This window comes from Alligator sinensis, unplaced genomic scaffold (assembly GCF_000455745.1).
Source record: "Alligator sinensis unplaced genomic scaffold, ASM45574v1 scaffold938_1, whole genome shotgun sequence".
Classification (NCBI taxonomy): domain Eukaryota; kingdom Metazoa; phylum Chordata; order Crocodylia; family Alligatoridae; genus Alligator; species Alligator sinensis.
In genome coordinates, this window is record NW_005842449.1 from 1,047,851 (window position 1) to 1,065,591 (window position 17,741).

Sequence of the window (17,741 nt, forward strand, 5' to 3'; positions counted from 1 at the left end):
GACCCTGCCTGCCTCCAGTCATGCGCCCGGTCCACCCTATTTCCCCCCTAAAGCTTCTTGGGCCCCCAATCCCCACACCCCCTCTTCTATACCCTGCATCCCAACTTACATTAGATTAGATGGTTATTTCTGATGTAATCTAACCTCCCCAAATGTCTTTACGCAGCCCTTATATCTCTTGTGGTATTTTCAGAGTATCAACTGCTGGTTAACAATAACATGTAATGATGTTCATTATATGTGGCATTTGTGTGTATGCCAAATACTAACAAAATTGCAAGGCAGTGTTTTCTTGCCATCTTAAAATTGTTTGGTGTCCCCATAGAAACCAAATAGTGGACCATCTACAGCTTTTAGGGTGCACTAGTCAGTTCCAAAGATGCGTAAGGCACATCAACACATTACCCTTTTTAATAAAACATCATACACCAATGAGTTTTTCATTTGCATTCGACTATGTCAAGGATATTTGAATCTTAACTAATTCGATGATGCCTGTGGCCCAAATATAAGTGAGAGCAGAAGAGGATTATTTAACATTCTCCTTTAAAGATATGATCTATCAGAAGGAATTCCAATTAAGAAACCCCTGCACATAAAAATCTCTCTCACACAAAAATTGTCAGTCTGAAGTTGAAGTATATGTACTCGCCTTTCAAAAATGATCATTAAAAACAAAAGATCCTAATCCTTGAAGCCTAAGAAATGCTGAGTTAAGGATGCACTTCTCAAAGACTGCAGTAGCTCAAAATCTATCAAGGACACCAGCATAACCACAGAAAGAGAACCTTCTGTTTGATTCACCCCCTGTTAAATCTTTCACTTCCCAGACAAATACCCTTCTCCTCCCACCCTTGTCTGTTCCTTTCATAGGCCCTATGTACCATACATAGGCCCAAGGATTGAATATTAGGTCTGTGCGAAGCTTCAGTCGCTGATTTTATTTGGCAGAGATTCAACCCGATTTGGTGGTCAAATCTCCAAATCAAATCAGAGAGACCCTTTAATCTCTCCGAATTAAATCGGAACCCTCCAAATGGATTTGAAGAGATTCGGAAAGATTCAACGATTCGGACATAGATACAGCTTTAAATGTTTTTTCTACATATTTCAGGGTACCAAGCGGCTCGTGAATGCTGAGATGGTGGGGTGGATGGAGTGTCCCACAGGAATGCGGGGGCGGGATCCCCAGTGAGCTCGACAGGAGACTCAGAAGTGCACCAGAAGCACTTCCGGTTCGCTTCTGGGTCTGCCAGGGAGCATGTGGGAGCCCCCCCGCACTATCCCCATCTCAGTGGCTGGTGCCTTCTGGGTCTGGGGGGCAGGGGGGGCAACTGGGGTCCCCCTACAGCCAATCACTGAGCCACAGAGGTGCAGGGTGGGGGGCCCAGCATGCTCGGCGGCAGACCTGGAAGTGGACCAGAAGTACTTCTGGTCCACTTCGAGATTCACCGCCAAGCACGTGGGGGGGGCCACCCCACGGTCCTGTGGGACACTCCATCCACCCCACCATCTCAGCATTCATGAGCCATGCCTGGTACCTTGAGGCATGTAGAAAAAACATTTAAAGCTGTGTCTATGGCCGAATCACTGATTCTCTGAATCGGCATCAAATCTTCAGATTCGGATTCGGCCGATTCGAATCAGGGACAGTGATCCAAATCAATTAATCAAATCTCTTTCCCCAATTTGGGCCGAATCCAAATCAAATACAGCCCATTTCGCACACCCCTATTGAATATCCCTTGTCCCATTCTCATAACTGCTTCTTGCTGCTCCTTGACATTCAGGAAAAATATTTTTTGACCCTTGGAATTACCTTCTTTGCCCCTCCCTCTCTCATCCATAGAGAATTGTTGGCTCTATAGTGCTGTAGGTTTAATTAGACTTTTCAGTCTCAATTTGAATTCCATAGCTTAGCAAGCATCTTTCATGTGAGGTACAGACTCCCTGTCTGGAACCCAGAGAAAGTTGGAAAGGAGTCAGCGATCATTTGGATATACATTCTGGGAATTCAGTTAGCAAAAGAAGGTGGTAGGAATGGATGATGGCCTTGATCTACTGCTCCCACATGTCTAGCCTCATTCCTCACACCCTTCAGATTTTTGAAGGTCTTCAGTAGATGAACAGGGATAGAGTTCTTTTTTGGAAGAGATGGCTTCCAAGATACTGGAAATACTCAATGTTCTCCAGAGTCTGTTGGCCAGATTAGTTTGGCTGTCCTCAGACGCAGGTCTTATTACTCCTGCACTGTGATATATGAGTTGTTTCTTGGCTTCCTCTCACATCTCAGAGCTGAAAGGGAAGAAAAGATACTGTAAGACCTGCAGGGTCTTGTGTCACAGCAAAGAAAATAGGTTGGTGTATCCATTGCTATGTGAGCATCCTTGGCTGTGTGACCATCTGTATACATTAATGGGTATCTGGGAGATCTTCTCTAAAGAAGTTCTTGGGAGTTCTTAGTCTATTGCACCCCTAAAGGCTGGAATCAGAAACCTGCCCCTGTCTTATTTATGAGTTTACCTTCATTGTGCTAGCAGTGTCCACTTGCTTGGAGTGCAAAAAATACAACAAAACTTCAGTGAAACTGACTACCCTGTTGTATTTGTCCAAGCCAGAGAAGGGCAGAAAGCAAAGAAATGGCATAAATGCCAAGTAAATTTAACATTTTAAAATTCTTTCATCTATAATAATATAAAGAATGCTTGACCCTCAGCATGTCAGCCAGATCCAGCCCTTGGTGCTGTGACATCCAGCCTTCAGGGTTCCCCATGTGTTCGTTGGGAGCTTTGCAGGCTGTGGTCCTGTGTGCTAGATCAGGTGTGCAGGATCCCAATTCCAGGGTGGCAATTCCTGGGAAGGCATTCCAATCCTGGGGGGCAGACTGTCAACTTAAGAATGAGTGTGGTGTGGGGCCTTCCAAGGGTATGTCCCACTGATCCTGGCTTGTAGGGTCAGATCTAACCCATGGACTGGCCCTGTACAGTGGAGCCAAAAGACTGAGCAGCACTGATCTAAGATAGTGTCAGCAATACAGTTAGAGAAAGAGCATTTTAAAAACTGTTATAAGCTGTCCTCTAAATATTATCCTCAAAGGTAAGTATATTTAAAGAAAAAAGGTGAATTAATACAGATTGCTATCCTGCTGCAGATTCATTCATATAGGTCTCCTGCTGGTAAGAAGAATAGCAAGGAAAGTGATCAGTGGGTATTTGGCTTATATCCCTCTGCAGAAGCTTGTTATAGATCAGAAGGCGAACTTGGACTTTGATTATTTTATTTTGGATTCTGTGATCTCATATTTTATTTGGATCTTTGATTTCATATTTACATTTACAGAGTAAAGACCAAAAGAGTATTTTTTGCTTTCATTTTCTTTTCTTTTTTTAAAAGAGAGAGAGCCAATAGGCATGTGTTAATTTTCCAACTGGCATTTCTACTGCATCATTTCAGTTCTTCATTGTTCCTTTTGTTTATAGTCATCCTAGTGAAGATAAAACTGTGTGCCTGTCTTCTGTACTTTAAATTTTTGCTTATGTACTAATGAATCTGACTTGGTGTCATAGTAGACACTAATGAGCATCACCAGCTTTCATTTAACTCCACTGCTCACTACCATGCACTCTAGAAAATCTATTGGTTTATTCATAACAACCACTAGAAATTCTTTTTCATTAGTAAGATACTAGTTTTCCCTGTTGTGCATTTTGTTATTATGGAGAAGTATGAAATGTTAATTCTGCCCTGAAAACCCAGGGCAGAAATGCCCCAATCCTGTTTAAAATGCAATCACTTGCATAGTAAGTGATTTCAAACATCTGAGCACCAGCAGCTAGAAGCCTTTTATTGAAAAAAGGGAAATAAGAAGAAAGCTCATTGCAACTTGGGTGTCCAATTTACCTTGTTATCTGCATTTTTTCATGGTGAAATCAAGCAGCAGGACTGCAATTATAAAATAGACCATAAAGTACTGTTAAGAACTACTGCATTCCTAACAGGGCCCTTAGCTTTGGTTTTGATATAGAAATATTTACGTATTTCAAGACTCTGGCCAGAAATCTACAGATTTTTCTCTTCAATGCTTCCTGATCAAAATAAGCAACCTTCTTTGCAATTTTTTATTGTTATAGTGGGACAGTTTTATTCACAAACTTTTCATGATCTCAAATACATATCTAAGAGGAGCTTATTGTTATCACATAGATAATTCAAGTTAATATGAAGGGGGTCTGAAACCTCCACACTTACTGACTTCAGAAAGAGTTGATGATAGAATTGAGTGAAATTTTTTCTTAGGAGAGAAAAAAATTGTGACAAACATTTTACAATTGTGTTGTGGGAAGGAAACCCTTCTAAAATTCCCAAATATTAAAACATATTTATTTTGTTTTAAAATGACTTTCTGTTTAGAAATGCTCTTTTAACTTAATTATGTTTGTAAAAAAAAATTAAAGCTTGAATTACTTGAAATCTAATACTTTTGGTTTAGGGGTGTTGGTTTATAGTAAATGATTTTTCTGTGTTATGAACTGAACCTGGATGTAGGAGGTCAAGGTTCACGGGTAGCAAGCGTCCTGGGGAGTCCAAGAGCCAGGATTCCAGACACTAGGGGCTAGGCAGGGATGCAGGCAGGAGCTAGACTAGGGACTAGGAGCTAAGCAATAGTTCATGCAGGAGCCAGGCAAGGATTCAGGCAGGAGTTGGAGGGGCTGTAGGAACCAGGCTAGAAACTCAAAGCAAGAAATCAAGAATAAGGACTAGGTATCAAGATAACTGGGGCTAGATAGATGGGATACTTGCCTAGCTGAAATCCGGCAAGGGCTGCTGCTTAAATGTAGTAGCTACACCCAAGGACTTGAACAGGGGCCAGCTGGGGGCCAGTCCCTCTCTGGCAATTAGGGCCACGTGAGGGCTTGTCTGTCTGCGTGGCATCCTGACGCCTGACAGGCTGCCTATATCAGGATGAGTTTTGGAGAGAAAGAAATTCAAGGAAAAAGTTCAGTCATTTTTAAAACCAGGTTAAGGAAAAATACATTTTTTCCACAAGTGAATACATTTTAGTAATCTTTTATTTAGGAAATTCTGTTTATCCTGTTAGCTGTATATTTCTGACCGAAGATCTCACACAACCATACTAGAGGTTAGTGTAAGGTTCTCTCTCTGGAAACACAGGAGCAAATTTATGTTTCTGCTCCTTCACTCCGCCCCCATAGGAACCTAAGGCAGGCACCTTATACTCTATCCAAGATCTACAACTCTGGGAACATGGGTCTCCCTGTTGCCTCTGGCATTGGCACTGTCACAAAGGGAATATCTGGCTACAGAGATTCTCTCCTATTTCAGTATGCTACTGGAGCTGCCACCTATTTGAAAGACAGCACAGATGTCTTCAGGAAGCTAAACTCTATTGATAAACATCCAACAAACTGTTTATTGGTTACCAATATTCCCCTGCATGAGGACTGATTACAAGCCATAAGGAACACAGTCCACAATGACATTACTGCATCTGTTTCCATCAAACCCTCCTGCTTTTTCCTCACATGAAACTATTTTAAATTTGGAGATTCTCTATACCTACAAAGGCATTATCACTGCCACTGGCACACACATGGTTCCCCAACACACTGTCTCATTTATCTCAAAGTCCATTTCTACAACAGCTGCCCTTTCATCCCCCTGGTATACCTGAAGTACATTAATGACATAGTCATGTTGACATATGGAAAGGAATCTCTAGAGAAATTCCACCAGGACTTTACCACCTTCCAGCCCTTAATCAAACTCCTTCCTCGTGCACCACTGTGAAGCTTTATAATGTCTGCAGCATCATCACATTGTATTGGAAATTAACAGACTGTTATAGCTACCTCCAGATTCCATCTTTCATCCTAAACACAGATCTAAACTCAATGTAGTTCCGTTGTCTACAGCCAGGATCTATATTATAACCGTATCTGGTCTGATTCCATTGACTGGAAGGCACACCACAGGAATCTAAAACAGGGTTTCCTACATGGAAGGTGTAAATGAACATCTCATTTAAGGAGGTCCTGATTGTCGGGGATTTTGACTCTGATCAAAACAGGTATTGCACAGCCCTTTACACCCATTGTTTGTCCAAGCAGCATTTTTGCTTATCTACCAGTACGTGGCTAGAGAGCGCACAGCCTGAGCAGGCTTGTTCCCAGGATGAGCCACAGTTAAGTTAATTGAGCCACAATTAACTTACAAATGCACACAGCAATTCAGGGAAAAAGCATTGGTACATTTTACACTTGAAGTTGTGTTACACTTACACCATACTAAGGGAATGTAAAATGTGACTCTTCATAACTTAAAGCTTGTTAACTCATGCTTAGTGCCTCTGGGCATCTCAAAGTTACACCATTTAAGGTGAGGGTTAACTCTGGGCCATATTATATAGGCCATGCTACATACTCATGGGCCACTTTAGCTCATGAGTCATGCTATGTAGGCCATGCTACATAGCTCATGTTAATGTAACTTCAGTCTGCTCCATAGAGATAAAACAAGCAATTTGTAATCTTTCATCATCCCAGAATGCACTGCTCCCAGCCTCCTTCCTACACCCTCATCCAGAGCAGGGATAGAGTCCAGGTGTCCTGGCTCCTACCCATGTCCCTGCTTGCCAGTCCTCTAGTAGCAAATCAGAGCTGTGCAGGCAAGAAACCATATTAAATGCTCACAGCATTTTCTAACATTTAACATTCCACAGATTTAGTATGGTCTAAATGTAACGTGTAACTTCACCCTATGTGACATACTTCACAGAAATGTTAAGCAGAACAATGGGTGTAAAATTTTGTAGGGTACCAGGGCAAAAGGCTTTCTCCTGGGAGAAAGGCAATATCTGTTCGTAGCTTACAATGACAAACCTGTAACAGTGACGACAGAAACCCTCTGGTTGACTCTTACAGCCCTCAGCTTGGAAACCCTAGATGCATCAATGATGACCTCCCACCATGCCTGAAAAATGATGAACATCTCAAGCTAGCTTTAGTAGATAAGCCTGTTCTGGCTTACAAGTAGTCCCCACAACTTCAAACTATGCCTCTCCAGCAACAAACTAGCTAGCTTGAATTCTTATTAATCCACCAGGTATGGCTACAGTCCCAGATGCCGGTTGTGCCTCATCCTCAACATAGATCACATCATCATTGGACTGAGCACAAAGTATAATATCAGGATTCACCTCTACCGATATCTCATATGTCATCACTTGCTTTCAGTGCCACTTTGGCTGTCAGTGTCCATTCATTCTTTTACATGGGGCAATTCCTATGTAAAAAAATGAAGACACTGACTCAACATCAATTCCAAAAACACATAAAACACACAAAAGTCTGTGGCTTATTATTTGGTTGTGTGCCTCTTGAGTGTAAAACACAACAGCTTGTGTATTGGGTCATATTTCTATAACTGTGTTTAAAGGGCAATGAGTCAAGGTTAGATTAAAACATGAATGAAAATAACCTCTTGTTCCTGTAGCATTTGCTGTTGTTTTATACAATCCCAAAAGTTTGAATGTCTAGTTACATCATTAACTATGAATCTTTCATCAAGTAAGTCCTTGAGAAAACAGCGACCTGATCCTATTTTACATTACAGCAGATATATTCCTCAGTGGGCGCATCTACATGTGCAATTAATGTGCACAAATAAACTCCACAGCTAGTTGCTCCAGACTTTTTTGCTTCCGGGTGAACCATTTGATGTGCTCCAGAGCTCCCCCACTGCACATGGAGCCTGGTTGGGAGTAGCCCTGGGGCTGGCAGGCTGACCCTTCTAGCATGTATATGCAAGCACGTAATAAGAAACCTAATGGAAATGAAATGCTGCATCCTATGATATTATCCTGAAAGGCAAACGTTTTATATAAATCAAAGTGAAAAAAACGTTAATTAAATGTAGGTATATTCTGTAACTTGAACTGCTGCCAGCAAAAAAGCTGTTTCTAATGTATACAAGGAATGTGAATACATTTATTCTTATTAAATCAGTCCCTACCTGAACATGTCATTACTTACCCTACAACTTTCTATCTTCCATCTCAATCTTTCTTTTTTTTTTTTTTAGTTAGCTCATAGACTTTTATAACTGTATCTATCTAGCCCTTAGAACTCTTACCATGATTAGGGCTTTTGTGTACTAAGCAAATATTGAATATGAAAAATAAGCTACTTTCTTCAAAATAAACATTATGTTTTCTTTCCATTTAACTCAAAGCTTTAGCTATGCCATACATAGGGTAATATGCATAAAAATATGTTCACTACACGATGCTGCTTTGAATGAATACCGAAAGAGAATGCAAGATGGCATTACAATTTATTTAAAAACCCATCATAGAATGGCTCGATGAGTACAGCAACTTGCATTGTAGTGCCTGTTGTTGCATCCATTGTTTGCGTGATGTTCCCACCATATAGCAATTACAAAACTGGAAATAGATGTCTCAATCCAAAAAATATCATTATAAAGAAAAGAAAAAATGGAAGCCTGTATCCAGCTCAGAACTATTCTTTGCTTTTCACATATAGGGGTATAATACTGGACAAAACATTTTGAGTCAAAGTACAGAAAAGCATGATCTATAGATCTATTCATAAACTTAAAGTTGTGTGCAGCCTTTGCTTGTAATAAAAAAATTCATAATTATTAAAATAGAAATCATGAAGCCTTTTGGAGTAAACTGCAGAGGCTTTACAAGGAAGTTAAAGGAATGACTTCTGAATAAATCACTTTATGACAAATAAAAATGTGGGGACAGAAGAAAATTTCAGGTATAAAAGAATATTATCATACTGTTTATTACATACCACAATTTTAATAATTGAAGAGCTTTCATGTGCAACAGAAATCCTAGGCAGATACATTGTAGGCTACAGTTTAGAGCAATATCCTACTGCCCTCTTCAGCAGAAACTGTCCAGTTAAATAAAAGTATTAATTCACCTCTCCCACAAAATATTAACTTCAGTTAGATAAGATCATCCTTTCCTACAATAAAATGGAATATTTAAATAGTAATAATGCACTGCAGTCAATATATCCATCATCTAATCTGGTTGCAAATGTAGCACTAATAATTTGTTGTATGGACTAGAACATGTTCACAAAATACAAATAGTCCACTGCTCTAGTGGCTTAGGAGACAGTTATTTTAACAAATTAAGATTACCCAACTGCAAGGCACTTCCACTTGGACCAATACTTAAACCAAATTATGAAATATATTCTGACTATGACAGCAAAATGATATTGTTGCAACTGGGTCCACTGACACAACTTCATTTGCCTTGGAGTCAGGCTCTAAGAAACATATTTTCATGCTCAATTAGAGTTATTTTTTAAATAATTGAAATATTTGGGCCCATCTCTGGAACTACACTCAATCTAGAATTTTCTCCTATAAAAAGCCAGTATCTGTTCCGGTTTGCATCTGTGTAACTTTATTGTCTTTGGTGGCAAGAGTAACTAAGAATATAATTAGTCCAGAGATTTTCTTCTCCTCTTGTATTTGTCTGGGTGAATATGAAGATAATACAGATTGACTGACAGTTTGCTGAAGATACTGATTTGGAATAAATAATCAATTTCTTTACGTTGATAGCACACCAACCAGGGTTTTGTGATATCAAGATTAAGGACTCATGTGACAAACATAATTCTGGAATGATTGTATTTAATTGATAACCAATTGTTTACAAACTAGATGATCTTAGCAGTGAAACATGATACAAATTCTCTCAGAGGGTAAGATAAGGAGGGTGTATTTTTAAACTCATTATGTGAACGGTAGAGTTTAAAGAAATGGGGGAGGTCTGGATACTTCTATTTACAACACAGAAGCACCACTTTGTGTTTGTTAAATTTCAGTCCTTTTTTTCATTGTAAACTGAAAATAAAGGAGGTTTTTCAATTTATATTAGCTAAAAATGGATCTCAGTAATTACTGCATTTTTCCTTAGGAATTATTAGGAATATACATGCAGTAACGGGGGACAGGGACTGGGGGAGGGGAGAAGAAGGACACACAAAAACCCTGCTCATCCATAAAGGTCTCCCAGTAATTCAAATGCATGCAGCACTGTTCGCAAAGTAAAACACTGCCAGCCATATAGAAACACTAGAGACTGACTGTCTAATAAAAAGAAGTAAGTTGTCATAAGAAGCCATTCTCTTTGTCTTGAGAAGCGATTCTCTTGAAATACACAGACATTGCCCTTTAGTGCTCATTGTGGGTGTGTGAAAACATTCAAATGAACCAGTAGAAGTTAAGCCATTTAGTTTAAGCAGTTGGAAACTCGTCTGAAAGAATTCTGTACATAAGTTCATGGGGTCAGCCGCTTGCTCTGCCAAGAGACTGTGTTGCCCATGGCAGCCAGCCAGGGGGTCCCAGAACACTTTGCAGGCTCTGTGGTCTGTCTGGACATGGTTGACATGTCTTCCCCACAAAACTCCCTCCCTCCCTCTCTCTTCAGATTACAGACCTAGAGTGTCTGTCTTTTCAACACTGTCAAATTCCCTTCTAGTGCCCAATGGATCTTAACCCCTCTGGCACCAGCCAATGGACCCAGTTCCAGTGCAGGTTGGGCAAGTCTGACTGTGGTCAAGTTCTGCCAGACTGGGGTTGAGTGCTGGCTGGTTGTGTGCTGGTGGGTCTGGATCTGGAGGTCCTAGTTAGTCTGGTTTGGTTTCATGAGTGGGAGGTTTCCAGTCTCTGTTGGTGAGTTGCAAGGAGCAGTAGGCTTCATTCACAGCAGCAGCCCTGCTCCCTCCCATATCAAAGCAGCATGGCTCCCACCAGGAATAAACCCCTTCCCACCCCTGCCAATGATTGGGAGCAGCCCTTCAGGTAGAGTTCAGGCATGGGGGGAGGGAGGGCTCCAGCACCAAGGCGGGGTGGGGGGAGGAAGGCCAGGCTGGGTCAGTGTAGCAGGGGTGGGGAGTGGAGGAGTGGTTGGTGGGCTCTGGGAATGAGCTAGGGGGTTGAAGGGCTCACGTGCCATGTTGAGGGTGGGGAGTTTGCTGCCCCACATGACACTTCAAGCTGGCACCTGTGCATGGGGCTGAAGGTGACAGCTTTGTGCCTTTCGAGGTGCTGGTGGGTCCAGGTGGTACTGGTAGGTGGCTTCCCAACCCTCCTCCCCCCCACCCCCCCAGCACCCTTCTTGCTCAGGGTCAGGTTTGTAAAAACTGCAGAGACCTGGGGGTATTGATAGGGGCTAGGCTTTCCTTTACAGGACTGGTTACTTACAAATAAATACTTAAAGCAATTCTCATGGTGACCAGTTTGCCAACAATTGATAGACACATATTTTTGATAAATTTTTGGAAAAATTATTTCAAATACTGAAAAAAAAATGTAAATGTTAAACAACTATCAATTGTTTTAGGAATGTATTCAATTCTGGCAAAATTTCATTATCATGCAAATAAATCAAGTCAAACTTAATTTTTCCCAGTGACCCCCTTAACATGTTAATTACTAGTTTACCCTAGGGCTCTTTTGTGCTACAAGGGAATAGAATTTTGAGTTACAGTTTAAATGCAGAATACCAATATTAAAAAGTGTCCCATCATTACAAACACACCAGCTGTTTAAATTAAAAGTAGGTAGAAGAAATAACCCATGTTATTTCATAATAACATCAAAATATATAATAATATAATCATAATATAGGAAGATTTTAATGAGCAGTCCCTAGCTCTGGTAATTCAGATTTATGTTGAGACTCTGGAGAATGCTGAATATTTCCTGTATGTTGGAAACCATCTCTCACAGGAGACTGACATCAATGAAGAAATCCAACATTACCTTAAAAGTACAAGTGCAGCCTTCAGATGCTTGAAGAAATGAGTGTTCAAAGATCATGACATCAGATCTGAAACCAAGCTCATGGTTTATCAAGCAGTCGTGATCCCCACTTTACTGTAAGAAGCTGAGCTGTGGACAACATACAGGAGACATCTTAAGTCACTGCATCAACGCTGCCAGCAGATCATTCAAATCTAGTGGGAAGACACATGCACCAACATTAGCAATCTCTTGTAAACAAACACCATGAGCATTGAAGTAATGATCATTTGACATCAGCTTTGCTGAACCAGTCACATCATGTAGAAGTTTAGCTCCAGACTCCCAAAGCCAGTTTTATTCTTTCAGCTCAGTCAAGGCATACACACAAGATGAGAGCAGAGAAAGCGCTTCAAGGATGCCCTCAAGGCCATCTTGAAAAAAAATGTAACATTGACATCAGGTTGTGGGAGACTATCTCCCAGGACCACCCCAAATGGAGGATGAGTCTGCTGCAAGGATCTCAGTACTTTGAAACTTTATGATGACAACAGGAGATGGAAAAGATCAAATCCAGAAACCAGTTGCAACAGAGTCTACCAATCCTGCATTGGCCTCATCAGCCATTTTTGGACCCACAGATAAAGCAACCATGGAAAATAACCATCCTTTACTGAAAGGGATTGTCAATTATATACAGAAAACAAGAGAAGAGCCCGCTCAAATCTCTCAAATTACTTCATATATTCCTTACTCCTGCATTGCTTCTAGTCCTCTCTTTCCTCTTACCAGATACTACTCTTTCCATATTTTCTGTGCTCCTTCATTCTCTCTTGTTCTAGCACTAAAATGCTTTGCTAGATCTATCTAGGATAGAAATTTAAAAAAATATTATTTTAAGTTTGAGTTGACTAACAGCTTGAAACATCACTTAGCACCTTGACTAAATTCAGTATAACATTATTAAAACAGTGGTGGATAGCTGGTTGTTTTGTAACCTATATTTCTGTGCTTTTCTTAGTCTAAACAGTCCCACTGTGATGTAATGTTGATATTATTAGTTTTTATCATCAGGGAAATCTTGTAGTCAGTGGGTGCGTCTACATGTGTCCTTACGGTACCTTTGTTACTGCGTCATCATTTAGTACTTCCTTTTGGAAGCACTAAATAATGGTGCAGTAACAGCTCATACTACGCCATGTGCACAGCGCATGGTTATTTTTAGCTGCTGCATTGCCAAAGTAACACTCTATAAAGTGTAGCACATTGCTACAGCAACGTAGCATCACATGTAGACACGCCCAGTAATGCATAATTTATTACTTTGATGCTGATCTGGATGTGTGAAATGTTTGAAGGCTTCCTCTAATTCTGTCTCCATTCACACTGTAATGTAATGCCCTGATTGGTATTTCTCCATACATACAGAAGGAACTGGAAGATAAAAAAAGGGAATATAGCTATTTATGCTTAAATGGCATATTTTGAGGGAACCCCAGCTCAGTAAAGCATATGAGCCTTGGAAGTAATCATCTTCTCTGCTCTCGAAAATCTAGTCATGCCTGCTTTATAAGCAATTTGGCCTACTTGGCACTCATTCTAAAGTGTCCATTTGTTGCAATGCACATAAAAAAGACTCATGACTAAAACCACAAGCAAACGAATAGACTTGTTTTTGTATTGAATGTAAATTGCTTGCTCTATTACTTGCTACTGATTAATTTTGTTATTCCCCCATGAATTTGTTGAATAAACATAATTTATCTGTGAAACTGCCAATTGCTTCATGCCTAGATTGCTGCCATTAAAAAGAAAATATCCACATTGACAGAACCAAGAAGATCTAACAAACCAGTCTTTGTTCTTGCACATCTGCTTCACTGTCATATGACTCTCTACATGGAATCCATCACGGACTGAGCTTAGATGCTGGCAATCCATCAGCATTTAAAGACAGAATAACCAATCTGGTAAGGGAAGGGTAGGGGGAAGAGATAAATCACCCACACTCTTACACCTGTGATCTAAACCCTATTTTGCAAGCAGTGCTAAGCCCTAGGGAGTCCACATATAATTAGTCTCTGTGCTCAATTAGCCTGGGGTCTGGGTGAAACAAGATCTGCTAATTTAGCAAAATTATACTTTTAAAATATGACATTCTCTAAGGAACAGAATGGAGATTGAAACTCGTTTTCTGGGCTGTCAGGAATGAGAGGTCAAAAAACCTGTCCTTTTGTTTGCTATGCTATTTACACTTCTTTTATGAACAAGCTTATTCTAACAAATGGGAATTTGGGAACATGGGCATGATAACAAATGAAGCATATCATTTCAGATTAGGGAGAACACTTTGTGAATTGGCATGCATTTCTTGAAACTGTTGTTACAGCATATTTCATAGTAAAAATAAACTAATATAAACAATGAACTAATAATATGTCTAGCCTTTTCATAACAACAACCTATATGCCTTTTCCTCCTTTGACCTTTTACAAAAAATGTAATTATCATCATCTCCATTTTCCAAACAGTGAAAATGGGCTATGGAGAGGTCAAGTGAGATGTTATTTCCAGTCCAGCTGAAGCCAGGAGTGATCAGCAGTTGACAGCTGTGATTTTGCTATTTGCCTGTAGAAGTGAGTTGCTGATCCCAGTCCAAGTCCTAGCAGACTGATACCCACATTTCAAAACTACCCTTGATTATTGCTCTCCTGGGCCCTAATCTTGCAGAGACGTTCACTTATGTTGATGCACACAAGTCATGTCATTAACTCAAAGACTTTCTTCTTTTTTTTTTTGGCCTCTCATTCATTGACCGCACTGGATCTATTCAGATGTGTACAGTTAAGAGCACATTTAAGGGTTTACAAGATCTGAGTGCTGGTAGATACTCTTAGTAGAAAGATAAAAGATTGAACTATCCTTTAATCCACTGTTGCATGCCTGATGAGTCACAATTGAGAAACTCTGCCAAGGCAGAGTTTGCATGCGTGGGCAGGAAGGAACTATCTGCTGCCAATACAGTGTTCATAATTGCTCTGTGGGTGAATAGAAGGCATGACAGGCTCATGATTTCTTATAAGTAAGAAAAAAATTAAAAATGAATAAATAACTATGAACATAGTTGGATTCTGAAAGTTAAAGACTCAAATAGGCTTGAAGACATAAGATAACCACCTTGCTCTACTTTCATTTGAGGTGTGACACACACATTTTACGTTTCATTAACTCACAATGACAGTAATAATTATCTATCTGATCAAAATCAGATTGACTGATCTATGGAAGTTTCTTACTCAACCATGAATAATCATCACAATTTAATATATCAATGCCCAAATAGCTTGCATTACATTCAGTGTTCATTATAGAAAATTAGATCCTTTCATTTCTGTTCCAGTATTCTATATCAGTATATTTATCCATAGTTTTGCAATAAAGTGCCAGTAAATGATGCTCACTAGTGGGTAACATAATTACTTGGTTGTTATATGCTGCAGCCATCTTCCTTTGGCAACTACTTTAAATCGCTTTTCATAATTTATACTATATTTGCCCCTTCTGAAGATCTGAAGGTTATATCCTCCCTAATGGATGAGGCACAAAGAGCCATATTTGCATCAAAAGGCATCCAACTTTGGGAAGGATAGTGAATGGCCTTTGCTGTAGTTTCTGCTATAGAGAGAAATTTTGCTGGGGGGATCTGCCAACTGAGGTTGGCTAAGATGATATGGCAAGTCAATTCTCTAGCCCAATGATTCTCAACTGATTTGCCATAGTGGGCCACACTTGCCGTGTTAATGTGTTATGTGGGCTGCACCCATGCAATTTACTTCCTGTGTCTCCATTTAAAAAATGTTTTGTATTTGTTATGTCTGATAGTAATGCAATACAAATCAATATTCTTTAATACCTCTCATTTCTGCACTGTCAAATGTTTTTACTTTTTTTTTTAACAGAATGTCGCATGGGCTGCAGCAGTGTGCTGACAAGGTCATGGGTTGAGAGCCACAGCTCTAGCATTTTTTCTTTTGTGCCCACTTTTAGAATAAAAGTTCTAGTGGTGATGGTAGGATTCCAACCCTCCAGCCCCAACCCCTGGTACCTCTTTAGTTCTACTGGCAACAGTAGCAGCAGTGTGGATGTCTCATGATGTTGACTCCTGTACCTTGCCATTAGGATTCCAATTCTCTGGAGTCCAATCTCCTGTACCTCTGGTTTCAGTAGCAAAGTGGCTGGGGTCTCTGATTTCTCAGAAACAGCAGCGGGGGCAAAGGCCTAGCAGGGCAGCTCCCCACCCTGGGCAACTGAAATGCACAGGGAACCTCACCCCTGTCAAAATAGTCTGACAACTCTACTGATTAAACAGAGGAGGGCCTACCTTTCTGGCTTTATATTGTCTCAGTGTATCATTTGTCTCTTTTCAATTACTCTTTAGCTTTATGCCTAGTTCAGATGCTGAGATAATTTATTTTGGCTAATGCCCACCATTTTCAGGGTAACCTAAGTTATCTTTCAAACTGCAGCCAGAGACACTAGGACCAGCAAACAGAAGAGTTTGAGTGGGAGTTCAAGTGAGGAGTTCACTGGGGAGTTTGCCCAGCCACGCTTTCTTAGCTGTCCTTCACTATAAGCTTTCTGAGTAGAAGCAGGTAAAGGAGGAAAAGGGATTTTTCTAGGAAGTAGCAGCTAAAGAGGAAGGAGCTAACAGGAGAATCAGTAGGATGGTAGGAAGATGTTGCAATGCAAAATTCTCTGCCACTGCCAGCACTTCCTCTGCCAGTACATATGCAGACTCTGTCCAGGGGTGCATTCGGGGGGGCACAGCATAAACACTGGATCCTTTCAGTTGACTATATTGCAGAATTGGCAGCTGCAGACTTTTTTTAACTCCCCTAAGAAAGTAAAAAGAATCCCCATCCTTCCCCTCCATGCTCCATAGCACATCCCCTTTCCTCCTTCTCCTTTCTTCCCCCATTTCACTACCCATTGCTGCCCCTGTCTCCAGCTGCCCTGGGAGCAAGGATGGTGGGAGGAGTTCCAGAGATGCTCCTGCCTGTTCCAGCTGCTTGTTCCTGCCGGTTTCTGCCTGTTCCAGCTGCCTGTTCCTGCCGGTTTCTGCGTAGAGCCAGCCTCGGCCAGGAACAGCAGGAGGCAGCTCCTGGTCCCCCTAGATCTTCTCTGCCTGTCCAGGAGCAGGTGTCAAGGAAGGGGACCTACATGCTGCCAGTGCCATCCCTAGACAAGTCTGGTTCCATGTGCAGCCTGGCTGGAACAGAGTAAGAGTGGCTCTCAGGTAAGCTGGGGACAGCAGCAGAAGCAGCAGCAGCAGGGGATTGGGAATAACATGCATGAAAGGGAAGGTAGGGGAGAGGGAAGATTATTACCCATTTGAGGAACTTAAAAGTCCCCTGCTGCTGCTATCATGGTGCAATCTGCCTTCCTGGTGTGAGAAGGAAGGCTGGGAGCCAAGGTGCAGTCACCTTTGGAGCACAGGTCACAGATCCTGCACGCTCTTTTACAAAATTCGGGATCCTTCCATGCCTCTATCCAACTACAGTCACTGACCACAGAGGCTTCTGCCCAGGTTCTGATCTGGCTTTGTAGGGACTGCAGCATTCATGTCCCTGCCAAAGATAGCCAGGTGGGGGACAATGTTTCCTCTAAGGAGCAGCAGTCTGTGAGCGCGCCGCCTCGGTCTGTGAGTGCACCTCCTTGGTCCGGCATGGGACACTTACCGAAGATGGCTAGGGCCAGGGGCCGGATGCTGGGGGCCAGAGGCTAGGGGCTGGGGTCAGGGGCCAGGGGCCGGAGCCGGGGGCTGGAGTCTGGAGCCGGGGGCCAGGGGCTGGAGTCAGGAGCCAGGGGCTGGAGCCAGGGGCTGGCGTGGGCTCCCCAGCTCCGGGGAAGTGCTCCGC

The 17,741-nt window shown here is 41.4% G+C and overlaps 1 long non-coding RNA gene across 2 annotated transcripts in view; it reads left to right on the plus strand.

The window, feature by feature from the left end:
- Positions 1-16,205, plus strand: part of LOC102385298 — a 55,530-nt gene extending 39,325 nt beyond the window's left edge. The window contains exons 4-5 of one of the 2 annotated variants that reach the window (XR_003095679.1): positions 13,618-13,793; positions 15,783-16,205. This is a non-coding gene — a long non-coding RNA (uncharacterized LOC102385298). The remainder of the gene's footprint in view (positions 1-13,617; positions 13,794-15,782) is intronic. The other variant, XR_324640.2, reaches the window with a different exon arrangement.
- Positions 16,206-17,741: the final 1,536 nt, after the last annotated feature.